Below are 27,288 nucleotides of genomic sequence, written 5' to 3' on the forward strand. Positions count from 1 at the left end.
TACATACATACGTTTGAAGAACACAATAGCATTTTCTCTTTTTAGAAATCATAAACATCCACCATAATCCACAGGAACTATTTTCTATACAGCCACCAACCTTCACATTTTGAAGAAGGAAGCTTGTATCTCGGCTACTCAGCTAGCTAACGTTCTAGTTAACATTTCGGCAGGCTAACGTTGCTAGCTTGCTCATAATTACGCGCCTCTTGTCCATGAGTAGATAAATTATTTCTTCTGCGTTGTGATAGGGATGTAGTAAGAAAATACTTATTTCATGAAGGTGCGACAACAGAGTCTGTTGAGGAGGGTGACTGTCATTTTAAAGTGGTTGCACTCATTTGACAGTTTATAAGGCAAACTAAAACAAATGCAGTCTAAAATCAGACCTGCAGTTAATCCTCCCTTCATGATGGTGATACTTTTTGGCTTTGGTCGAAACAGTGTGAGAGTTGTCCATTCAACTTTTCCATCGCTTTTTAAGCTGCTTTGAAGTTTGTGTTACTGTTGAGTTGTATTGCATTATACACAACGGCTGAAAAGTGTTTATTTTGTTGACCACATTTCTACAAGGAAGTTCACCAGAAATAATATTGTGTCAAGTTAAATACAGTTTAATAGTATAAGCTACATCCGCACCTTATTCAACAACTATTTTAAATAATATGGGTCAACAAGATCATAACAAAATGTATAACCTGTTATAAAGTCTCTGTTATAAATATCAAACTGTATGTTTGAACCACATCATTAATGCAAATGAATGATGATAAATGATAATTGTTAGTTTTATTTGAATAAAAAAAATACATTTGGTTCTTTTAAACCCCTTAAAAAACAGCAATAGTTTGTCTGGTATTATGCAGCCGAGATCCAAGTAATACTTTAAAGAGCCTTTGACACGGGTTTCCCCCATCATCCAAACCCATCAATTTTTGTAAATATTGTCCCCTTGAAACCGTTACTGAACTGATTTGGGATATTTGTACTTTGATAACCATTAATCTGCCCTTCAATGTTGACCATTTTCTGGATCTTCTTGCGGATTCTTCAAATCCCGCCAAATTATGTGTGACGTCATTGCGGGCCAAGCGCTCCAGCTGCACCTTTCAGGATCCCAGCATCTGCATACAAACGCACAATGGCGCACACAGCAGCAAGCTCAGACAGCGATGACAGTTTAATTGTGAACGTGTCTGAGAGCTCATATGAGGCTGAAGGATCGGTTTATGTTTGATCTGTAAGAAGTTTAGGAATTAGGTGCGTTAATATGGGCGATCATACGGTCATGTAGCCAGTGGTGGACTGGGACTAAAAATCATCCCGGGACTCTCGACCGGCCCACTTCAGTACCGCTAGTAAATTGTCAACGGGGGAAGTGGGGGATGTGCTAGTGACTTATCCGACCGGCCCACTTCAGTACCGGCCCATCGGGATTTGTCCCGATGGCCAGTCCGCCACTGCACCCAGCCCAGCCCACGTAAACTGTCAACGGGGGACCCTCGCTGCGGGGAAACAGTGGACCTAGTGTCCCGATCGGAGTGGGAATAATAATAATACTAATCATAATCCTTGCATTTTATCCATTAATTTCCCCAGCATTGTGGTAAAAAAAAAAACACGTTTAATCCATGTTGGTGTACTACAACTACAAAAAGCATCGGTTTGTTTTTTTCATCAGGAAATGCAGACCGGCTCAAACAAACGATTTTTAAATCATCATCCTCACGATCATTTAATGTATCATATGTTTGCCGAATTGACATGAAAGCACTAATAAATGTAGTTTAATCCACTTGAGTTTACAACTACAAAAATAATCAATTTGTTTTTATATCACATCCGACGGAAATTCAGCAGCTCTCACTACCGATTTTGAATCCTAATTTAATCATCATCTTCACCACGATCATTTATGTTTATGTTCACCGAATTGACATGAAAGCACTGACAAATATGAATATACTGTAGTCAACTTCATTAAAACGTTATTAACGTGCCTAAACTCAGTAATTCACCATTTCTACTCATGACAACACACTTTGTCCGTGTTTGGCTCTCTCGCAGTGAAGCATTCCCGCATTGACGTCACTTCCGGCTTCCCCCAAAACTTCAAAATGAGTCGAAGGAATTTCCCCGCGATGTTCGAAATTATTGATATTTATCGGAACGGTATCGCACCTTCATTTTTAAGCTGACGGTTTGAGATTACTGGTAGCCCAATATTTCATTGCACAACAGTTGTTGGGATGCTGTCACAGGCTCTTTAAGGCACTCAAAAGCAATTGGTGGGATTTTGAAAATGTGCACAAATGATGCTTCCAGAGAATTCCTTTCTCACGACGAACGGCCACAGGATGCCATGGCTTCTGAAAAGTTTCCATAACAGGCTCCCGAGCTGTCAGTAAGTGGCGGCTGGGGGGGCTTCAGCAGCGGGTCTCTGATGCCTTTGCAGCAAACCTGAAGGAGGCCAGAGAATAAAGAGAAAACAACAATTATATATTTATTTTCCAATTCAGCCAGATTTTTATTGCGTGCACTCCTTTAGTTCCAAGGGCTATGGGGTAGAGAGCGTTCCCTGGGGAGGTTATTGAAAGCCATACATGTAAGCTAGAAAGACAAAGAGCATCAAAGGGAAAATAAGAGAAGACAGAGAAAGAGACGAAACATGATAGAGGCAGAGGAGTCATCGCGAGGTGTCTCAGAGCTGTCAATCACGGCAGAAAAAGTGGATTGTTTACTCTGAAGCGACCTGTAGAGAGAGGGGTGGAATGGAAATAAGGATGTATTGCTTCCTGCGGCAAACAAATGATCTCTAAATCTTTCAAATTAAGTTAGTCGATTGAAAGAGACTTATGACAGATGCAATGTTAATGCAAGTCAGACAAAATGGATCATTATTAGAAAGCTTTTAATATTGGAGACTGAAACATGAGATCTCTGGAGAGTGCCGACGACAATACAGAGTTTATGTAGAGACTACATTAGTTCTACTATAAATAATCACCTCCAATGTTGATATAGTTATGTTTAATCTGCATGTTTGATTCTTCGCATAGATTTTAAAGCTGCAGCAAATGGAATCACTCGTGGTGACAAACTCGCACAAATATATATAACTCTGCAGTCATTCTTTGCTAAACAGAACGTTTTTAAATCTCATTTGCATGGTTTCTTATTTTTATGACCAAAAATTACAGTTTGTTGGTAAATGATGGTTCTCAACTATTTGCCAAATAACTCAATGTGCTCTTTCTGCTCAGCATTAAATAGCAGATGGACAATCTTTGCATCATGATTTTTTGCAAACAAGAGTTGGAGGAGACCAACATGGAATTAAAAGTAAACTGAATGTTGGACTTGGATACATCAGTTGGATACAAAACTCCAAATGAATGCAAATGTTGTTGACGAATGTTCACAATCAGAACTTAAAGATCTCCGATCAATTTTTAGCTAAACGAAGCAAATGGGTAATAACAAAGGCTCTGAATTAGCCCTGAGCGAAAAAATGCTAATGCACTTAGCACAGAACTCAAAGTAAAATAGCCTTATTACTTATTGAATCTGCACAAACAAGATATCAATTAGCAAGCTGAGATTCCACAGATCCCATACATATAAGTATCATCACTTAGCGATCGGAACTCGCAGCGAAACGACAACAAACAACAACACAATTAGCTTTACGGAGACAAAACGTCTAAAAACGTCTTACCTTGGTTGTTTTCTGATCAGAATTTGTGCTCAATGGCATTAAAAAGATAAAAACGCTGCTGAAGGTTAATCCATAGGTTAATCCAATGTGTCTGTCACTTTGAAATGATTACTGATAATCCATCATTCCATTTTTATGTCAATAACGGAGATTTCATATTCGCTGCTATGATAGCTACCAGAGTGTATGACAGCTTCCGGTATTGGGCCTTCTGGCTACGCATCACTCATTCACCAATGGGTAATGTTTGGATGGACTTTAGGAACTTCCCCTCGATTATATTGGCTCTAACAGTTAAAAAGAGATGTCAATCATCAAAATCGACCGAGGGGGGCCAGAGATATGGAAAATGCAGCCAAATGCCCCCCCCCTCATATTGGTATGATTGAAAAGACCCCCCATCCCCGCCCCGCCGTTATAATGTCCGTCTTTTCACTGAATTGTCTTCTTGAAAAGGGTACTCAACAATTCCGCAACAACATCATCTTCACCTTTTGCACTTGCCATGTCAACATTGAAAACAATAAAATGGCATATGAATTGCTTCGTCGCATTCATCTAGAACAGGGTCCACCAACCTGTTTTAGGATGAGAGCTACTTTCACAAAATAAAACAAGTCGGGGGCTACTTTTACTCTTCTTTTTTTTGTTTTTTGCAGTGTATATATATTTAGCAAATGTTAACATTATTATATGCTTACCTTTAACCTTTGTGTGCTGCTTGGGTCTGTGGGACCCGTTTTCAGTGTCTCAACATTAAGATGAAAGAGAGCTGTATAATTTTCAATAATCCAAACATCTTTAGAATATGATCACAACCAATAACAAATCATTTAAACGTGTTTATTATTATCTTATGTTACCTAGTTAGCATTCTTTCTTTTTATTTATGCATATTTTACTAATCACTCCCCTTTTAAACTTTTTTTTTTTTTACTGTCCTATAGTACACATTGGAATGATGTATTACTTTATATATTAAATAGATAAAGGTGTGCTCTCCCTAGCTCTCTCTCGCTCTCTCTCGCTCTCTCTCTCTCTCTCTCTGTCTCTCTCTCACAGAGGCTGTGTGCTCCTCCGTGGCGATGACGGCTTGTGTTAAAAAACAATAATAAACATATTTGTAAAGTGGGGGGACAAAAACGGGATTTCGAAAAGTGGGGGGACATGTTCCCCCTGTCCCCAGTGGAAATTACGCCATGCGTGTGTGTGCGTCAAGTGCAATAAATAAATACACTAGTTGCAACACACACAGGGTAAAGCTCTGCCCCTCATGTGCTGTATAGGCTGGCACGACTAGGCTGTTCAATGGGGCTGATGTGTTGTGTAGATTCTGCCAGATGGAAAGGTCAAACTCCTCATGAAGTGTGCGGTGAGCTGCCGCTCCACATTGCTTTTCTTCCCGACTGCAACGCTGTTCCCGCAAATCAACCAAGAACGTGATTGGTCGATATTCATTGTGGGGGGTGGGGGTAGGAGGGGTGTTAGATAGATATAGAGTTAGTAAGTAGATAGAGTTCGCTATGATTGAGGTTTCGTTTATGCATACGGTAGATTCTATTGCATTTCCTTATCTTGGCGAGCTACTTATTGAGGGCTTGCAAGCTACCGGTAGCTTGCGATCGACGTGTTGGAGACACCTGGTCTACACCAACCTGAATGGGTAACAGTTGTAGACACATTTCAAGCTGAGTGACAAATGTCATGGCCGTGCTAGAGAAAATGTCAAGGGATCACCAGGTATTACAGCTCTCATGTCATTCAAGAGGTTCTGAACACTCAACATGTTTCTTAAGCTGTGAACGTACATCTATGAAGTACTGAAGTAAGCTATTGGGTAAACATTAAACAAAAATGACATTCCTTGGGTTTCGACACACCATCTACTGTTTTAAATCAGCCTTGGGCATTGCAGATGTTATGTATTTTATGAAATGTATATTTAGAAGAAATCTATTAAAGCTCTGAAATTGGAGTCAGGTGACCCACTGACTCAATAGACTCGATAGAGTTCGCTATGATTGAGGTTTCGTTTATCATAGGGTAGATTATTTTAATTACATTTCCTTTTTTGTTTTGTGTATTTTTTACATTTTAGATTTGCTTGACGAGCTATTTTTAGAACATGCCCCGCGGGCGACTAAGTTTCCGCGGGCACCGTGTTGGCTACCCCTGATCTAGAATCTTGATCCTGTCTCGAGCCAGTGAACTACCGGGCGTTCTAGAGTACCCTGGAACCGAGGGAAACTCTGAAAGAATACGCTCATTGGCTACAAATCAATGATTGGTTGATCAAACAAACAGTCAGTCCAAACGTACTCTCTCATTCAGTGCAACGGCCAGGGTATTCTATCAAGGATATATAATACCTTGGTTGAAGGATATTCTACCCAGAGACCCAGAACAAGATCTGATTGGTTGCTTTCTTTTCAAACACAAAACCACTGAAATGCGTAGTGCATGGTCCGAGAAGGACAAACAAATCAACGTAACACTGTAATATTACAGATTAACAACACAGATACGATTCTCATTTATTTATTTTATATACATTTTATTTATATAATTAAATCTATTTTTTGTTTGTTTTATCTGAGTGTTCCAGGGTATTCTCTGAACACCTTGAAGGCCCTGACGGTTCGCCACTGGATTACTGGTAATAAAACCTGTTCTACATGCAAGATTTACATTATAGTCCGAAGTAATTAGGTGAAACATTTATATGTGTGGTGTCCAACAGATGCAAACGCGCTCCAATGGCAAAAAACACTTCCAATAGGAGAAACGTGTTTCTTCACACTTATCTGCCAAAACACATGCAACTTCACAGCATTTAGAAACATTAACAAACTTTGCGAAACATGCGCGAAATGCTGCAAATTACAATGGAATTCAATGCTTATTAACTCATAAATAGACACTATTAAACCAGCATAATCTACTTATTCAATGTCCATATATGTATACAAACTGCTATATACAAACACACAAACATATACAAACTTCTGTCCCTCTTGCAAAGCCCTTTAAAGATCATTGCTTCATACATGAGTTAGCTTTTGCACATAAGGAGAACACCGCTTTTGCTTGAACTTAAATCCTAAATCCGACATTACTGCAGCCAAAATAAGAGAAGGACAATTGAAAAGAGGCACAAAAACATAAGAGAGGCAGCATTACAAAGCTGGTCAAATGCCCAGGGCAAGGGCAGAGGGTTGGTTTCCCCAGTGAAAATTACACCCTTGGCCCCAATACCCATTAGCACTGTGCAATTTGGTTCCTGGTAATATCCACCTCTAAGGCACAATATACAGTACATTGAAATGAAAAGGGCCTTAATGAAATTGCTGAACTTTCTACAGGATACTGAGGCTAGATCTAGTAGAGGGCCTTAATAATTGACCAATCTCAAACTTATAGTGCATATTTCAAGATTTGAATTGCAAAATAAAATCTGCCTGTGGGTAAAAATGGATAACCCTAACCTGAAGTTGAACATTTAGTGCATTCAACCGTGAAGAAACAACCTAAAACGGCAAGAATCCTGCAAGTACATGAGCGAGTAATAAGTCAAACCATTGTGCTACAGCAATGCAGAACTAAGTGCACATACTAGAGTGTAAGGTTTAACCATGTCCTGGTTGAAGGAAAGACCTGATCCATTCACAGCACGGTAAGCCAGTGTCCTGAAGCAGATTGCGATAGCCATTGAAGTTGTGTAGGTTGAAAATATCACCCAACACCTAAAGTCAACAGGATACATTAACAGGAAGTGGGAGGGATGGGAGACAGGTGGCACCTTAGCGGCCTTATTTGAAACCTTTCTTTTGCTTGATGATCACTGCTTCATAGCTAGTAGTTTTTCTCTAATGAAAACTAAATAACAAGCGTCAGTATGTTCTCTACTCTCATTAAAGTAGATTCTCCCTCAGTTGTGGTCATTAATGTTTTACTGCAGATCGTTCAATTGTTTTGCCATTTAAGCACTACAGAGTCTGTATTGATGTCCATTAGTGTAAAAATAAAGTAAATGGCAATTGTTACATCCTGACCTTTATCCTTTTAATGGGCCAATGTACTCTATCAATAGCACACAGAGAATAGTGGGCAGTAATTATTGGCTTATCTGCGGTAGTACACACATACAGCTTCTCAGTTTTTTGTTTGCTGTTTGTAAAGGTTTGAGGGAGCATGGTCACATCCAAGCTACTGCTGTCTTCTGCAATTTAGGAATGAATGGATTCTGCTCTTCTGTTAATCAGTAGTGACATTAATATGCAATAGATAGACTCATTCATTACAAATGTTTTGGTGTTATTCAATGCATACAACAGCCACCCACCAGTGTCATGAAAATACCAAGTTAACCGTGGATTTTGAAGCCATTATCTCATTAAATGATTAGATTTGCGTTTGGGAAAGTTCAGTTATCTTATAGCCCTTAAATAATAATTTAACTGTATTTATGTTTACTGCACTTTATTTCTCGAAGACATCATAGGTGAAATAAACTATTTTACTTATGTCTTTACTTGTATAGTCAAAACACTTCTTGTTGATGCTGCTGTCTTTGAGTGCAGTCAGGGAAATAAAGACACCGTTTTGTTGTGTCCTGTTGTGTTATTTATGATAAGGCTACATTTTTGTATTTACTTTTGAAATGATAGTTTCCAGGAAATTCTAAATATATAAATGGAAAGAAATTCGACCAGCTGTTTAGTTCCAGGGCCTGCGATGTGTAACAGTGAAGCAGTAATGGTCTGACCTTGCTCCGAGGAGGCCAGTTAAAGCCAAGACATTGTCAGTTGCTACAGTTGAAGAGATGCTCATCCAAAGAGACAAGCAGATGATTCAAACCTTCTGCTTCATTTAATGCTGGGCTGACCAGCGACACGCTCCCTTACTTTGACCCTCCTCCCTCTGCAATGAGGAAGAGCAGGTCACTGTCACTAACACTCCCAATGTCCAGCAAATTAAACTAATCTGAGTCACTATTACTGATTGACGGATTTGCAGGCTTAAATTAAAGCTCTGTTTCCCATTGACAACAGTTGTGCATGGCAGTTAACACGGGCAAATCTGAAATGGCCTTTGCACATGAAAAATGTAGACGTATTGACCAAATGAGTGACAAAATTGACACTGACAGGAACATTAGAAAATGAATGTTAAACCCAAGATTCTCAATCTGGCCATTAGTCAAAGGGGATTTCCATTGGCGTGTAGATTGACATTGACTAGAGGAAGTGTTCACTCGATGGCTTACAGTAATACATGTAGGCCCACTGAACCACCATTTTACTCAGCTCCACCGCCCAGTTGTTTTATAAAGGCATCTGTTTTTATTTATGCTCAGACATTATAGAGATTTAAAAGTGAGTGGAGCGGGTGCTTAAAAATCCAAACCGTCACATCTCCATAATCTCCAGCTCAGTAGGCTCCGCTGGAGTGAGAGAATGAAAATTACAGCCCGTCAGGCATCAATGACATAGAGACATGGTAAAATGGTCGACTTTTAACAGCCAGCCTTTCCTCTATGACACCCACAAAAAACATTCTTGCTGGTCCATTTAATACTGTGTTCAAGCAAGGTCACTCCCCCTTGGTTAAGTCTGCTGGGAAATTGAACCTACTGTATATTTTCTTAACTGCAGATAAAACAGTATGACAATTGGGGGGAAAGCTTAATGAGCTGATATTCTATAATGTAAGCATAGTATAGAGAATGACATTCTTTGTAATTCTGATAACGTTTATTGCTGTTGCAATGTAATTATTCCAGAGAAGTGAGGGGACACTATGAACATTGTACAGGTTTTAATTATAATGCTTAATACAGGCACTACAGATGCAAAGTGAGATATATTAGATGTTCTAAATATGTGTAGTTATTTACAACCCAATATTAGTTTTATATTACTTCTGCACTACAGAAGTTAGAGCACATGCATGCAGGTTGCACAGTCTACAAAATGTTTAATATTTTACAATAAATGAGTCACGTGGAGGGAATAAAGTAATGATCATAAGTAGGACTAAGCTGCATAAAATGTAACAAAAAAATAACATAACCAACTTTTTTTTCCGCATTGACCTATCCATACAAAGTTATATCAGTTAAACAACAATATCAAGTTTATCACAATGAGCATAAAGATATAGCAAACAGTTTTACTGTAATTTAATGGTTCAGTTGTCCAGGACCGGTCCGTTCTTTTCAGAACTGTACATCGCATATCTTATCAGTCAGTGGCGGCTGGTGGAAAATATCTTTGGTGGGGCTGTTGATATAGTGAGTAAAACAATTTTTTGGGGGAGAAATTACCCCTTAAATTGGGACTTCTGGTGATGTAATGGCCCCTTAAAATCGTGGTTCTAGGGCCAGGAACAACCAGGCTGAGTCGGGCTGAGTATGCTAAACTAACTGCGGTCAAGCCAGCCTCGGGAAAACCTAGTCAAGTTAGCCCTCACGTGATATTGCGGTGCGCGAATATCCTATGCATTACGGTAGAGTAAAAATAAAATCATCCCTCTGTGTTTAGATGAGAATAAAACAAAAACTGTCCAGTATCAAAGACTAATTTCACTTCAGGGTGATAGCAGGACATCCCATCTAGTCACTCAGAAAAAATCCGGAGATTCTGATGTAGAGTTTCAAAATAAAAGACCTTTGAAATCTCTATTGTATGAGCTATCATCCCTGTTTTTAGATGAGAATAAAACAAAAACTGTCCAGTATCATAGATCCATCTCACTCCAGGGTGATAGCAGGGCACCCCATCTAGTCACTCAGAAAAAATCAGGACATTCTGATTTAGAGTTTCAAAATAAAAGACCTTTGAAGTCTCATATATGAGCTATCATCCCTGTTTTTGGATGAGAATAAAACAAAGACTGTCCTGTATCATAGATCCATCTCACTCCAGGGTGATAGCAGGACACCCCATATCGTCACTCAAAAAAAATCAGGACATTCTGATGTACGGTTTCAAAATAAAATACCTTTGAAGTCTCAAATATGAGCTATCATCCCTGTCCCCAAAGGTTTTTTATTTTGAAACTGTAAATCAGAATGTCCTGATTTTTGACTAGATGGGATGTCCTGCTATCACCCTGAAGTGAAATGAGTCTTTGATAATCGACAGTTTTTGTTTTATTCTCATCTAAACACAGAGGGAGGATTCTTTTTTTACTCCACCGTAATCGCATAGGATATTTGCGCACCGCAATATCACGTGAGGCTGGCTGGCTTGACCGCAGTCTAAACTAGAGAGAATCGCTGTCAAGGGGGCTACAACTACAACAAGATGAACATATTTGACCGTGATTTAATTGTAATACACGTTTCAAAATGATGCCGAAGTAACAAAATACTGATACCGGATAGTAAAAACCATGAATTAAGGCTCTGACAAGTCTGCAGACAGACGGCAGGCGAAACACCTTTTAAAATGTGTGTTTTCTAATGGAGATTTGGCTAAGCTAACGTTGTAAATGCTCCGACCGTCCACACTCACAACAACGGCCTATACAGACATAACTAAACCAGCGACTGTATTCGCCATGACACAGACAGTATGTGGTTTGTACTTGTTTAACTTTTGTCTAGTTTCCGAACAGATATGAAGAGCTGTGAGCTCTGAGTGCTAAGAGCTAACGGCTGTGTTGTTTTTCTGGGGAGCTCACTGAAGATGAAGTCACGGCTCCGCCTACACTGCGTTACTATAGATACTACCCCAGTTCCTCACGAGTCTAAAAAACAACTCACGTCAACGCACGTAAGCAACGTGGGCGCCAACGTGAGCGCTCTCGTGACGAAAATATTTGACGGCGCTGATTGGCTGAAATTATGTTTCGGCGGCACAGTTTACTATTGAGACTTTTGCAACGTGCTGGTTGCTGCTGTTTGGCTCGGGGGCAGCGCCCCCGTAATGATGAACTGCAAGGCCAAGCAGGAAACATGTGACTTATCTGTAACTTTAGACATCGTAACACAATTTTAAACAAGATTGTATTGTAGATTATACATTTGACTGATACCAATTGTATGATATTTACCTTGTTCATTAAAAATAAAAAATATAAAATATATATATTTTTGAAATATATATATATTTAAAAAAAAAATTCTAATTTAATTTTTTTATTTTTTTTATTTTTTGTATGTGTGAAGAGGTGGGGCGGCGCCCCTAGCGCATGGGCCGGCCGCCACTATTATCAGTTTTCCTCATCCATGGGCTTCTATTTTGGTATTTTTTCATGTTTGCACGTATCACTGAAAAACAAGATAATCCTCCATGTTATAAACAGTTTGGGCCAAACTTGACCCACTCTACCATGCTGCACTGCAATATATCAATGTATAAAGCCATTTTAGGAAAGCTTCCACTGTACATATGTGCCAGATTTGCTCCAGTGTGTGACTCTTACAACCTCAGATCCATGGCCTGGATACGGTTCCAGGTTCCTGCCGTGCGGACTGAGGCTGGAAAAAGGAGTCTTTTTTATTATGGTCCTTGGTCTTGGAATGACCTTCAATCACGCCTCAAACTGACGGCACTTGTCTCAATAGCATGTTTTAAATTGAGTTGTCTGAAGTCCTTACCACTAGCTGCTCTTGCAGTAATAAGTAGTGCACCTTTCTTACTGTCCCAAATATGCACAATGTAGTGACTGTTTTTCATCTTTTGTTTACTTAGTTATGTTCTCTGTATTTTACATGTCTGTGTTATGTGTAATGTTGCTGCCTTCTTGGCCAGGTCAGCATTGAAAATTTGATTTTATCTCAATACTTTTATCTGGTTAAATTAAAATTAAAATTAAAAAAGGTCAAGGAAGCTGAAGGATTTCACTGACGAAATTAGAATTTTTACATAAATAATTATTCAAATAGTTTGAGAAGTATTTCAATTAAAAAGCAACATTATATTTAACAATGCAACAATAACTGTAGTAACTGCTGTTATTTTGTGTACGACAATTAAAGCTCAAGTTATCGGCTGCATTTGAAACTAAAGCTGCTCGTAGCTAGCCTTTTAGCTGCTGCTAACGTTGTAAGCTAACTTCACAGACAGCCTGGACACGCTGCTGCTCAGCTCTAAAGTGCTCCGGAGATCCTGATTAAGGTGATGAGAATGAACTATCAATTTCATGTGATATGTGTGAGAGTATATGTGAGGGTTTTCCATGTTTTTAAGAGCTGCTAGCAATAGCTTTCTCGTCGGCTACCAAGCAAGACCATGTGGGGCTGAGCTTGACTATGACGCATGCTTTTAGCTCAAATTTGATAATTTCTCGACAGACAGACTCACTACTCTGTTGGGAAACTCCACTAGCTATCATTTTACAGTTCCATCTCTAACAACTCAACTGTAGCCACATGTGCATTGTTAGAAATTAAAATCAATGTTTTGATGGTTTAATGTAGCTTAAACATACCGTCAGTTTAAACGCTCTTTTATACTGAAAAACCAGAAATTCTTGTGCACAAGCAGTTAAGCTTTTATTTTGAAAATCCTTCATCTATTCCATTCCATTTTATTTGACTTTATTATTTTATACTATTCTAATATGGTAGATTTCATGTTGTATAAATCATTGCTATTCTAAAATGGTTTGTTTCTTTTCACTTTGTAAAAACAAGTGCCTTAACACTGAGCGTGGTATGAGAACGGTTTCTGTGAAAGGAGGGAGGAAGAAATGTTCTGATACCAAGCCATTGCTGCTATTTTGAAGAATGATATTGAATGCAAACACTAGAAGTTATACACAAGGAACAACTTTTATGTTTGAACCAGGCAAATAATTTATTTTGTATTTTTGTAAAAATTAAGCCTATTGAACCATTCCATTTAGATTGTATGTTTGTAATATGAGATATACTATGCGAAGTTCAGATGAAGAACTCATTGATTTCAGTATTATACACACCTTTTAGGTGTGTAAGGAGGGACTGTTAGAAATTAAAATCAATGTTTTGATGGTTTAATGTAGCTTAAACATACCGTCAGTTTAAACGCTCTTTTATACTGAAAAACCAGAAATTCTTGTGCACAAGCAGTTAAGCTTTTATTCTGAAAATCCTTCATCTACGGTTAGCATTTAGCATGTGGCTAATATACGATTTCCTAAAGAGGTGAATTGAGTAGCGAAATGACATGGAGTGGTGCAAACAGAAACCTACTGATTTAACACTACAACTATAGATGTCGAGATACTACCATGCTGAATATTAAATGAAAGTACAGTTTATTTGAATACATTATTGTTTACATACGAGAGTAGCATGTGACAACATCCGGAAACCAAACCAGCCGTGAAGTATTTTCTGTATGTTTTAGAGTATTGATTACAGCGTTTAGAATGTGTTACATGAAAAGTGATGAAAGAGAATATGAGGAGAAAAGGCGTGTTAAGCATATGTTGAAGGTGAAAAGTACCAATCCTCTGTTTAAATGCAACAACGGACATTAGAGGCGAGGCGAGCCGGCTGGCGGGGAGGAGCCAGCAGAGGATATATAATGGCACCGAACGGGGGATGGGCTTTCTCTTCTTGCTCAGGAGAGCCAGATCACAGCTGTTTTCTGCCGGAACAATATTCTGTCTGTAAATTCTCTCCTGGACGTGAGAATAAAGACCATATTTAACAGCATACACACTAGTTTTATATATTTAAAACAGCAAACAGTTGAATTTCATAGTTTTGCCAACATGATATGAAGCTAAGATGACAGCTGCTGAAAACAAAAAAGTTATAAACCTGCCAGCAGCTAATGTGTGGGCGCGATTGGATAAAAACTGTGTTTGATAATATTATCACCCCAGTAAAGGAATATATCCCAAATAGTACAGAGTGCCTATGGGTGAAATACAGTATTAAGCTGTCCTTGGGTATTATGAGTTAGGACTGAATCAAAGTTCAATGCACTCGAGTGAATAATGTGACCAAGCCAAGGGCAGTATTTTGGAGAGTACCTTTTCCTAATGGACTTAATTACTTCATAATGTCAAGCTCCTCTAATGCCCGAGTTACAAATATAACTTACGAATATGTATTTAATTTGTAACGGGAATGGGCCATTGTCGGCATGTCTTCCCTGCCTTCATTTTCTGAATCCGTCAAAGCATTAATTTAAAGCATTAAATAAAAGTCAGGATGTCAAAATGCTTGTAAGAATAACCACTTAGTATCCCTGAATGCAAGGAACTTAATGCTTTGGTATGAGCTATTTTAATGCTATTTGTATTCAATTGCTGTGACTTCTGTGAGTGTCTATTGTAATCATCACATCCGACAGGTTTGTCCTCATATACCGCCCCCCCCAAAGCCTCCGCCATCTTCATGTCTGAGTTCGCTGAGCTGCTCACCTCTGTCTGCTCCAGATCTCCATCCACATTACTGCTTGGTGACTTCAACATCCATGTCGACTCCAGTACATGCACCTTTGCCTCTGAATTTCTTTCACTACTGGACTGCTTCAACATCACACAGCACGTCCAAGGTCCCACCCACACCAAAGGTCACACGCTAGACCTAGTGTGCTCTATTGGCACCCCACCCTCCCATCTCCAGTGCCTGGACCTAACTGTTGCGGACCACCATACCATACTATTTTCTGTTCCTGTCCTCCTGCCCATGCAGCATGCAAAACGCACCATCAAATTCAGGAACACCAAAACACTGAGTGCACGACAGCATCCCACCTAGCCTCCATTACCCTTACCACCACAGTGGATGGCCTGGTTGCTCGCTACAACACAGCTCTTGCCCTCAGCCTTGACTCTCTAGCCCCCCTCAAAACCCGGACTGTCTCCTTTACCCTTTCGGCCCCTTGGTTTCACAATTGAACTCCGCACTCTGAAGGCTTCTGGTCGTCGGCTAGAGAGACTCAAAAAAAGAACTGGCGCCACCTTCCACCGTGAAGCATACCAGGACCATGTAAAGTTCTACAAAGAAGCCCTCTCCCGGGCTAGCTCTTTGTACTACTCCACCCTCATTGGCAACCAACAATGCCAACCCAGAATGCTGTTCTCCACCATAAACCGGCTTCTCCGCCCCCTCGACCCCCCCCCCATCCTCCAGGTGCTCTCGACCTCTGCTCGAAGTTCCTGGACTTCTTCCAGGCCAAAGTCGATTCCATCCACCAGCAGCTTCTGGTGCCTGCCTCCCTATTCCAACCTCACCCAGGCTGCAAGGTACTATTCGCCCATCTAGGTGCAGCCTCTCTAGAATTGAAAAATATATTTACAAAACAAAAATCAGAATAACACAAACATTCAAGATAAGAAAAGTGCAGTATCTTCTTTCATTTTTTATTCCCTCTCTTTTTTCGTGGTGGAATCCCAGGCAAAACACGAGGCCAAGGTTAAAAACAATACCATGCTGACTCTTATTGAATGACATAATATGCCATTTGAACAAGTATTTCCCTGTTGTTAAAAACCCACTCTAACTTCCTGTTAGACAACAATAACACTCAGTGTATCTTAAATGGATCACTTATAACTTTTTACAGTTCAGTGAGGGCTCTTATAATACAAATATAAATGCAGTATCTTGGAGACATGGAATTAGCCGATGATGAATCCAATTACAGCAGATGAAATATTATGGAATTAGCTAAATAAGAAAAGATGATCATTTAGTTGCTGCTGAAAACCTGCAGTTTTTTATCCTCCTAATAAGGGGAGATGTCTGAACCCCTTGTACAGCTTGGCCAAATAGCTCTACCTACAGTTATGATGAACTGTGGCATTGTGGTCCAGAGAGCTAAATATAGCTGATGGGTGCTAGGATGGATTGAAGGCGACGTTATATCTGGGAGGGAAATTAATAAGGCCTAATGAAGTACATAACTCATTGCTCACCTGCTGCCTACTATATAGCACACTCAATCTGTGAGGACAGTTTGGAGGGCACTACACACTTGTAGAGGGTAATAGTTCATTTTTCTTTTCAAGCTCCTCCACCGAGACCTAGTTCTAGCTTGACCCAGTTTGTGGGGGGAAATTATGACTGGTTGTTCAATCACTTTAAGTATAATAGTTTTTGTATTTCCTGCGTGTCAGATGTTAGGGCCTCGCTTGGTATGGCTAAAGTAACTTTTTATCGTTAAATAATCAAAATTGTGTTTGTATGACAAAATATATAATTCAGCAGCGGAAGAGGAACTAAGTTCCTGTACTAAGGTATTGATAACGGAATGTAAAATTGTGGAATTACAAGCAAAACCAGTGTATTCATGAGTAAAAGTCCCAAAAAAAATTCAAAAAAATCTAAAAGATATGTTCAAATTAAACCAAATCAGCTATTTAGAGGAGGGTCAATCTTTGGTAGAACGATTTATTAACCAAAAAATGTTGGAAACCACTTATTCCATTCCATAAACTTATCGTCTCCTCATATAAAAAATAACCATCAGGAGTAAAATCTCTGGATTGTATGGTATAACATGGAAATCCTCAACGTACCGAAACTAAAATACATGAGTTAAAGTACTTGGTTACTTTCTATCCTTGCAAATCCAGACAATGTTCCCAACCGTCCCCAGGCTCAAAACCAGATATTTAGAGGGGTATCAGTCTTTAGTGGAAGAATTCAAAAGCCAATATTGTAAATAATATTCCATTCTGTAAACTTGTCATATGTTTCTTTATTTAAAAGCTTCAAAAAGTAACAATCAACTACAGGAGTAAAAATCTCCCTCTGAATATTACAGCATTACATAGAAATACTCAACGTACCTCAACTAAAATACATACTTGAGTAAAAGTACTTTCCATCCTTGAACATCATTGGTTTACAGCCAGGCTGCAAATGCTCTAAAATCCTTCTGACAAAGGCGTTTGTAGCATCAAAGGCACCTCGGAAAAAAAAAAAACCACAAAGAGGGTTTTATCAGGGCACCAAAGAGGGTTTGTGTAGTTTTTCACAGGGTTAACCGTTCCCAAATTGTTGGGGTAGTAGATTGGAAGTGAAGGGCGTGCTCCTGGGCGAGGGGAGAGGGGAGAGTGGATGAGAGAGCGGCCCTAATGCGGCATCTCATTACAACCTCTGTCAGGATCCCTCTATTCCACCATCAGCTCCCCTTAACTTGGTAAGAGCCCAACTGTCGTTTCGAGTGAGTGTGCCGCCAAGGAGGCATTTACAAATAAATGAAAAATGTCACATTTGATTTCACTCCTCTCGGACTGCGGCGCCTCAGCTTTGTCACAAACTGTCTTTGTTGTTGTGGTCTCTTGCAGGTCCCGCTCCCGGTCGCCGCGGATAGGTTCTGGCAGATTCAGGCCCTGTGCATCTCTTCCTGGGTAAGCCGGCAGACAATGACCTTCCCTTAATGTTGTTGAAACCGATTCCGCCTTTCCCCCCCCCTCCTGTTCGGCTTGTCCTTGAATGGCATGTGAGCGGGCAGGAAGTTGGAGCTGGTCTGCGATGACGGGGAAATAAAGAGCTGGTAAAATGGCGTGGCATGTCGCTTAGTGAGAGTCAGCATGGTACCGTCTTTAACCCTTGGCTTTGCGGTTCGCCTGGGATGCCCTCGCTACTGCCGCCGCCGCCACAAAGGCAGGGAATTAAAGACACACTGCACCTTTTTGATCTCCAGTATTTCCTGAGATCCTTCATTCCGTATTTTTGGAAAGATATTTCGCTTTGCATTTATATATTTTGGGACTAAAATCTTCGGATTTTTCGTTATATTTGTCGTTTCGCTGAATGGCGGCTTTTCCAGTAAAACATTGCAAGATATTGTTACTATGCGTGAGGATTTCTGTTATTGTCTGCATGTTATGGCAATATTATGGTTTACAACAATAACCACTGGGAAAGCATTAATCAAATTAAAGCGTTAAGGTTTATTTTTGATCCATGAAATGCGAAAACGCTCCGCTATACTACAAAAAAATTCCAAACATTTTGTTTAAATAAATGCGGAAGACTTTGTCGTCCAATATTTAACGGATAAATGGTTTCGATTTTCGAATATATGTACAAAATTCACATTCTGTAGGACTTTCTGAATAACCTTATATTCTTTCATCCCAGACATACGTATTATAATCCATTGTTGTGATATGTGAAGCCATTTTAGGTTCTGCTTCACCTTATTTATCGTTTTGTACCTACCAAACAGTGTTTTAATCGCTTTAGGCATGTTTAATCTCGAATTTCGAGGATTTCCCTTCAGCTCCATGACATCAGTAACATAATTTTGGAAGCATGCCAGCGAGATACAATTGCATTGTTTCCACTATACACACAAAGCTATGTATATCCCCTAATACCTGCTACAGCCTTCAGTCCCTAGCATCACGACACATCCACAACATGTTGCTGCTCAATGCACCAGCATCATACTGACATCAAACACTGGCACTTCTTTAAAGCTCTATTGTTGTATGTAAGGTGCTCTATATGTTGCTGTGTGAGGTTTTTAATGGCATGTTACGCGGATCCATTATCCCGTGAACCTTCTGAACCAGCCGAGTCCTTGTTTTGATGTTGAAAAAAATCAGGCGTCTTTTTCATTAAGGATTACCTTCCATCAGCGTTTTAATGCTTGAAAGACCTGCACACAACCACTTTGGATTTCATGTCACGCGACGTAAACAAACCCTAAACAATCTTCTAAACACTTTAAAGTGCTTTTATAAATACTTTAACCTCTAACAATTATCACACCTCTTTGAACAAATTATTGGGAGTGTGTTGGAGAGAAAACGCTTGTACTCACCTTTAACCATCCCAGCATATCAACTGGTGCATGCTCCTCAAGGGCACTCTTTAAAGAACCATTTGTAGCTTGCAGCGTCCTTTTTTAGAGTACAAATGCCCCATGCAGGGTTTTTGGAACGGGCTGTTAAGCCTCTTTAGTAACTGTGTGTGTGTGTGTGTGTGTGTGTGTGTGTGTGTGTGTGTGTGTGTGTGTGTGTGTGTGTGTGTGTGTGTGTGTGTGTGTGTGTGTGTGTGTGTGTGTGTGTGTGTGTGTGTGTGTGTGTGTGTGTGTGTGTGTGTGTATGTGTGTGTGTGTGTGTGAGATGTTGTAAGGAGGGGGAGATTGTCAGCCTTTAAGAAGATCCTAAAGGCAGGACGCCCCTGCAGTTTAAAAGCTGTTAATGATGCATGTCGCTCACTGACCAAAGCCAGCAGGTTTCTGAGATAAAGTGTGTGTGTGTGTGTGTGTGTGTGTGTGTGTGTGTGTGTGTGTGTGTGTGTGTGTGTGTGTGTGTGTGTGTGTGTGTGTGTGTGTGTGTGTGTGTGTGTGTGTGTGTGTGTGTGTGTGTGTGTGTGTGTGTGTGTGCGTGTGTGTGTGTGTGTGTGGACACCTGTAGTGCTGAGTGTAGCCGACCTTGCATTGAGGATAAAATCCTTGTGTGGAGTAGAGGCAGCACCAGTGCCTGTCATCGCTTAAGAGATGTTGATGGGAAATTGCATTGGGTATTGAGGGATCTTGGAAATAAGCAAATGTGTAGCAAGCTAGGCTAGGTTTGTGATTTTCTTTGGCACTTTTTGAATTTTCTTTGGCCTCAAAAGCATGACTGCAACACCTATAAATATAGGTGCTGTTTGACTTTGTTGTTCTAATAAACCAGAGATTAACTCCATGGACATTACAGCAAGACCCTGAGAGAAGTGTTTATTAATTGTAATTTATTTTATATTATTCGTCTTACTTGACAGGGAAAGTGCACATTAATAGTCATTTCCGTAAATGTGCCACAGTAAGCAATGAGGCTATTTTTTTTATCTGTAGTCACTGAACACATGTTGTCAAATAACAAGTTAATAGAATCAGCAAACATATGCAACATAAAGGCTTACAATACTGGAAATGCTAACAAAAGCAATTGAAAAAACATACATATTGAATAGCAAGAAGAAAGCCATGGGAATGGCAGCAGTACATAAAGACAGAGGGATGTGTAGTGCATTCGATTTTTCATTGTTAGCGTTTATTTCATTCACACTTGAGAATAGAGTTGTGACGATATTTCAACATTTTCATTTGATACGATAAGTCCCTAAATATCCGAATATAACGGAACCAGGCTGATTACTATGGGCTCAGAACAGTCTCATAATACACACGGCACAGAGAAGGATTCACACTTGTATTTCATGATCCACACTTGTGTTTTTCAATGCACACACAAATGTGTTCCGTTTCATATAGTACATGTAAAAAAAATCCAAATACAGAAAAAAGTTTTACATATGTAGTTTGTTTTCCATTTAAAACCGCTGGACCTGCAAACACAAACCGCTTTCTGTACACGGATCGCTGTACATTTGTGTGTGGGTTTTTTGAGACTCCCCTGACGGTCAGCCGATTCGTACTTGTAATTTTTTCGATCTATAGCCAATCAGATGTCTCCTCAATTCTAAGCCAATCACATGAGGGTAGATTTCTTGCGTTCATGACGTAGCGCTTCATGTACGCATTTTGCGCAGTCCGGAGCTGACAGGTCCAGCCTGCCTGCAGGCGCTAATGTCAGGACACCTCCACTCTCAGTACATTGCAACTTTCCGAACAGGAAATGCACGCAAATACAAGCCTTTACATTATTAAGGTACAGCGCCACTTTCCGAACCATTGATGAATGCTTGTGTGTACACAAAAACGGCAGGCAAAACCGTTTTAAATGTGTGTTTCCTGTATGGCGAATACAGCTGCTTTATTTATGTCTGTATGAAGTTGTTGTGAGTGTGGAGGGAGCAGCTACAGGTTAGCTTAGCCTAATCAATCAGTGCACTACGAAGCCAGTGCTAGACAGTGAACTGTCAACGGGGGGGAACCCCGCCGGTCATTATCGGCCGATATTCACTCTAAATAGTTTGATCGGTGCTCTCTATAAAGGCCGATCAGGAGAGCTGGATCTGATCGATATGGACATAAACGCGAGTGAAGTGTAACCGGACGCGAGAGAGAGATCAGATCAGCTGCTGAGTCTGACAGAGACACGCAGCTCTGCATGATCACCTGAAGCTCCGCCCTCTGTTTAGCGAGCTGACCGGACAGCGCAAAATGCGTACATGAAGCGCTATGTCATGAACGCAAGAAATCATACCCCCGTGGGGGCGCGCTCATGTGATTGGCTTAGAAAGAAGGAGATATCTGATTGGCTATAGATAGAAAAAATTACAAGTACGAATCGGGTGAGCGTCAGGGGAGTCTCAAAAAACCCACACACGAATGCACAGCGCTCCGTGCACAGAAAGCGGTTTGTGTTTGCAGGTTCAGGGGATTTAAACAGAAAACAAATATGTGAGGATCAAAAATACATATTTAAAACTTTTTTTTGTATTTGGATTGTATTTACATGTATATGAAACGGAACACATTTGTGTGTGCATTGAAAAACACAAGTGTGAATCCTTTTGCGGATCATGAAATACAAGTGTGAATCCTTTTGCGGATCATGAAATACAAGTTTGAATCCTTCTGTGTGCATGTGTGTATTATGAGACTCTTCTGAGCCCATAGATTACCCTGACCGGAGAAAGTTTCCGTTCTGTTTTAAAAAAGCTGCACATGTGTTGTCTAGTTGGTGAAGATGATTTTTCATTTGTATTTGACTTTGTGCGTCAGCTTGTCCATGATTGAATATGAAATTACAGAGAAACTGCCCACTATGACTGCAGTGAGTGAATGCAGAGCGCTACGATCACACACACTGTTCACCGTCACAAAGAAAGATATTGTGAAATTATATGGCAGGGTATTGAGAGCTGCCCAGACAAATCCAGACGTTCACTAGAGCGTGATGATTAACTATCAGAGCACTCAGGGGTTAAATCTCGGCCTTGAAAGCAATGCCTCAGTTGGGGATCAGGTTGTTCTTGCATAAGCTTATGGTCAATGTTCATATAACAGGTTCAAAGGTGAAGCCTGAAAAGCATTAATAACACAATTACTTGTAGCTTATTGATTTCCAGAAAGAAAACATCATGTTAAGGCCCTGAAACACCTACCCGATTTTGGGAGTCAGAGGCCGTCAGAGGCAGTCGGGCATTCGCGGCGCCCTACTCAGGTTGGTGTGTCCCGCACCGTCGTTGCTTTACGGCACATTTTCACACCTCCCGCGGGAGGCCAAAGAAAGTCGGGACAAAGAAATCACTCTTATTGGCTGTTCAGCTTAGCAGTCAGTGCATGAGAAGCGAAGCGGAAGTGAGGGACCAAAACAAACGATTAAGAAGGCACACACACTTTACGCACATTCGTTTCACTGAAATAAGTAAACACCTCTCAATGACAAACTTAATGGAGTTGTTTATTGCCGTTTCTGTAGTTTAAGAGGAAAAACACGGCATGTCTCTGGCTCAAACAGCTGAGAAGCTATGATGCTTTGAACACAACGTGATATTTGGGATCGTATACGGCCCCGTCGGTCTCAGAGGGTTATGGATGCCAATTATTGTCAGTTGCTCTGTCCTTCCAACACTTCCAGAGCTGACGATTTTTCCATTAAATGACTGTGTGTTGTTTTTTCTATCATGTTTTTAAGAGATAACAGTAACTGACAGAATAAGTGAAATAATTGAATACTGTTTTTTTATTGAGAAATTGACGATAGTACACTGACATGTCGTACACTGAACAAATGCGCAGTGTGTGAATTTCGACCGTGTAGCGCTGCCTCAAATAGCACATGGCTGCTGTTAGCCGCTGTTAGCTAGCTAGCCAGCAACGTTATCAGTCGCCTCAGCAAATAAATACACGGCGCTCAATCAACCCAATTAAATTAACAGTGACTCCTTTTAAACACCAGTGATGTGGAATGTTTACCAAATAGTGAAAATAACAACATGTATACATTTTATTTGTATTAAGCTGTTATCACCGAGGATGCTGGTTGTACAACTGGAACTATTTAGCCAAGATAGTGATGGTACAGTTTAAGAAGTGTCTACATTGAACTTTTTGATAGTTATGAGTACCATCTGGGTACTCACAGTGCACTTTTCCATACTTGGCATTTTGATGCACTTAAGCGCTCAAAAAAAGCACATGTAAGTGGTACGCAAATTGAGATACAGCAGATAATCTTCATACTTTTAACCGAGATACATTGGTGTCATTTCTCAGAAGGTGGATCTGTTCTTACACTAAATCCCTAACCACTCACTTTGCCGGTTCTGAATGCTTGTGGTAATCGGTGAGCGTTTGCATGTGTTTTTCTGATTCATTTGTACATAGTAAAAATGCTATATAAGTGCAGTCCATTTACCATTCACTGCCTTTCCAGTAGAGTTGCTCCCACCAGTGTTTTTGTATTCAAGCAATCCACATGCTGCACTCTACACGACCAAAAATAAACTAAAATATCAGCCGTAAATACATCTACAATGTGGCTATGGCTCGGGCCAAAGACAGAACACTTTGAATTGTCCTTCTTTCATGTCAGAAATGTACATTTCATTTGAAAAGAAGGGTGTGCATGAAATCACAGCTCTTACAGACTTCTATTTGTGCAAGGGATTTGATTTTATGCCACATGGGCTTTATAATAATAACAATAATATGAACATAATACAATACCATACTTCCTATCCTAGGAAATAATGTGAACTCTGCATTTCCAAGGTGTCTTTCTTCCTTTTAATGAATAATAAACGACGAAACAAACAGGTCCCGGGGGAGTGCAGCAGAACAGGGATTCTTTGATGTTTGGAGGAAGTCCTATCTTCCGCACTTAACTGGGGCACATTCCACGTTTACTTTGTTGAGTAAAACCTAGAACAACCTCAAACCCGCAACATGGATTTTATATAAAAGATCTGTTTACGGTTTTACTCCTTCGCGTAGTCACCTGACTTTTTTCCACCACAGTAAAGGTTATATTTGTACATGCTTTTTTTAATAACCCAAATGTAATGGCTACATTTTCTGAGAACATTTCTTACGTTTGGTATGCGTACCAGCTCTACCTGGATCTGTCAGTAGTCATTTATCATAGTCCGTACTGTAGTAATAAAGTACTTTCTTGCATTAGCAGTTGTTGATCAAAATTGAACCACAATCTGAAAGTGATTTAAACTGTTGAATGTAATCATTGGTTTTCTTAGGTTGAGCAGAAGTTGATCCTATTATTTCACCATGCATTGTTAGAGAGCACCATCGGATAGGTGAGCTCAAATCACAGATACCTCGCCCTGACCAGTCTGCTTTGGAACTTATGATAATTTCTCCAAAGCATCGATGAGGAGTCCACCATTAGAAAGGCACAACAAAATATGACTGATCCCACCAATATTCTCCACCCAGAGTTCCAGATTGTACTTTCTAGTAGGAGATTCAGGGTTCCCAAGAGCAGGTTGAAGTGTTAAAAACACTCATTCCTGCCTATAACCATTAAGCTTCTCAATACTCACATGTAATATAATCTGAATTTAAATGTTGGCAATAAAGGTTGTGCACTAGGTTGTCAGCAGCTGTGTGCACAAGTCATGTGTTATTTGAATGTATGTTATTGTGTATTATGTATATGATGTTCATCTTTTGTGGAACTGCACAATAGAGTACAACAGTATTTCATGCTCAGTGAATTTATGTTAATGTCATGCTTCTTAGGAGTCATGGCGGAATTCTCTATTTCAATTCCACCCACTATATGTTTGACGATATGAGAAAGAACCATATCCTTAAACACATTTGATTATATTTTAGTGATGTGCAACCTTGAAAGTGCCATACCCATTGAAGCCTTGGAAAGTGCTACAGCCATCAATGTAGTCTATGCAAACACAAAAGTGATGTATAGCTCCGAACCCCTAATGTGTCTGAAAAAGTAAGATGGATGGATATTTAAATTAAACATAGAGCTTATGTGGACTTGTATAACTGTAGTGCAAGTATTGTAGTTGTTATAGTAATTTCAGAACATTGGTTATTTTTGGTCTGTAACATATTCAACAAAAACCACTTCCCTGAAGAATCCTTTCTTTTGCCTGAATTGTGTTGTAGTCATCTCCGGGTTGCCCAGGCAAAGCAATTCCCCTCACCAGAATTACTGAGAATTGTCAAGAAACCATTCTTTGTCCCCATGTATGACAAGCTACAACCTATCGACGCAGTAATCTCCCTAACAAAAGGTTAGCTTTGCATTATAATTGCCGCTGACATTTCCCACTTAAATTGAACACGGGCGAGTCATGCTGGTGGAATCAGCTGTGCAGACTGAGTCCCTTTCTTTCAGTCCTCTGTTTCCTTTGACTTGTTTGGTTCTGTCAGTCCAAAAAAGAAAAATGCAAAATATTGAACTCCACTCAAATATTGATTCCATATTTTCAAATATTGGTTGATTAATTTCAACAGCTGTATATGATATCATCGTGCTACAGTTTTTTGACTGGTTGTTAAGATTTGTCCACCCTTCGCATAAACAGAGAAATGTGTGCTATGTAGGGCTGCAAAATTATAATTGTATTTATGTTCATTTGATTAAAATCACAATATGCAGTGCATAGTGCAAACTGCAGGAAGTGCAATATGTTTTACAGCCCAAAATATGTACAAATATCATCCTACAATAGTATTTTTGGGGTTTCATTTCCTGTAGAGTGTTATTTAGGTTGTTGTGCATGTAAATGGTCTGCAAATGCTAAAATCTCAAAGTTCCCTCATGAGAGAATGAGAAAAATAAAGGGCTTTTTGAGCATTAAAACATGGAAACCAGGGTAGGAATTGCACAACGGCCATGACGGCCACTCATCAACTCAAAAACAGCAGATTATCCTTGTTAATTAAACATCATTGATTGGTTTAAATTGTGTACAATGCTTTTGTTATTTTCCCCTTCGATTCGGAGAAACAAATATTTTTCCGGAGTTTAGGATGGCAGAAGACACTACACTACCCATAATCCTCAGCTATTGTTTGGGACTACACCATGTGCTTTGCTTGACAAACCCCGTGATTAGTCCTCAAGCTCTGTGATTGGATGTTGGAGTGGTGCTCGAAGTTTAGGCAGAACGTCAAACAGCACTTTGAAATGGAATGAAACCCATCTACGGCACACTATTCAAAACAGGAATCGAACGTGTCCTAATCTTAGGTCACAGGCTCCTCCAACAGTGCAACACAATAAAACAGATACACAGAAAAGATAGTGCAAGTAAATACAAAAAGAAAAATTGTGAAATAGTGCAATAAGAGTCTACAAGTGATTGGAATATGATATATTAGATACATAATTTCTAAGTAGCAGCCAGATTAATGGATTATGGATGTTGTTTCAAAATTCAGGGGCCTCATTTTTCAACGGTGCATACGCTCAAAAGATGGCGTACGCCAGTTTCTACGCACTGTTTGCGATCTATAAAAAACGAACTTGACGTGAAAATGTGCGTTCCTCCACGCAAACTCTGACTCATGCGTACGCACTAAGCATAAAAACGGGAGAGACGAGTAACTGTGACACCTTTGGCATAAGGAAGAATTGAGAGAAATATGTGCAAGCAATAACATAAATAGAATGTTACCTCTCATTTATCATATATGAAGAATTCATTTTCAAACATTGATTAAAGCCAATCTTAAAATGATTTAACAAACGCCTGTTTGAGACTCCTC

The 27,288-nt window shown here is 39.8% G+C and overlaps 1 protein-coding gene across 1 annotated transcript in view; it reads right to left on the minus strand.

The window, feature by feature from the left end:
• The window catches only part of LOC307035220 (uncharacterized protein), a 29,280-nt gene extending 15,408 nt beyond the window's left edge, over nt 1–13,872 (minus strand). The window contains exon 1 of the transcript XR_013807052.1: nt 13,672–13,872. The gene's annotated coding sequence lies outside the window, so the exon portion shown is untranslated. The remainder of the gene's footprint in view (nt 1–13,671) is intronic.
• Nucleotides 13,873–27,288: the final 13,416 nt, after the last annotated feature.

This window comes from Notothenia rossii, assembly GCF_949606895.1.
Source record: "Notothenia rossii genome assembly, chromosome: 1".
NCBI classification, from domain to species: domain Eukaryota; kingdom Metazoa; phylum Chordata; class Actinopteri; order Perciformes; family Nototheniidae; genus Notothenia; species Notothenia rossii.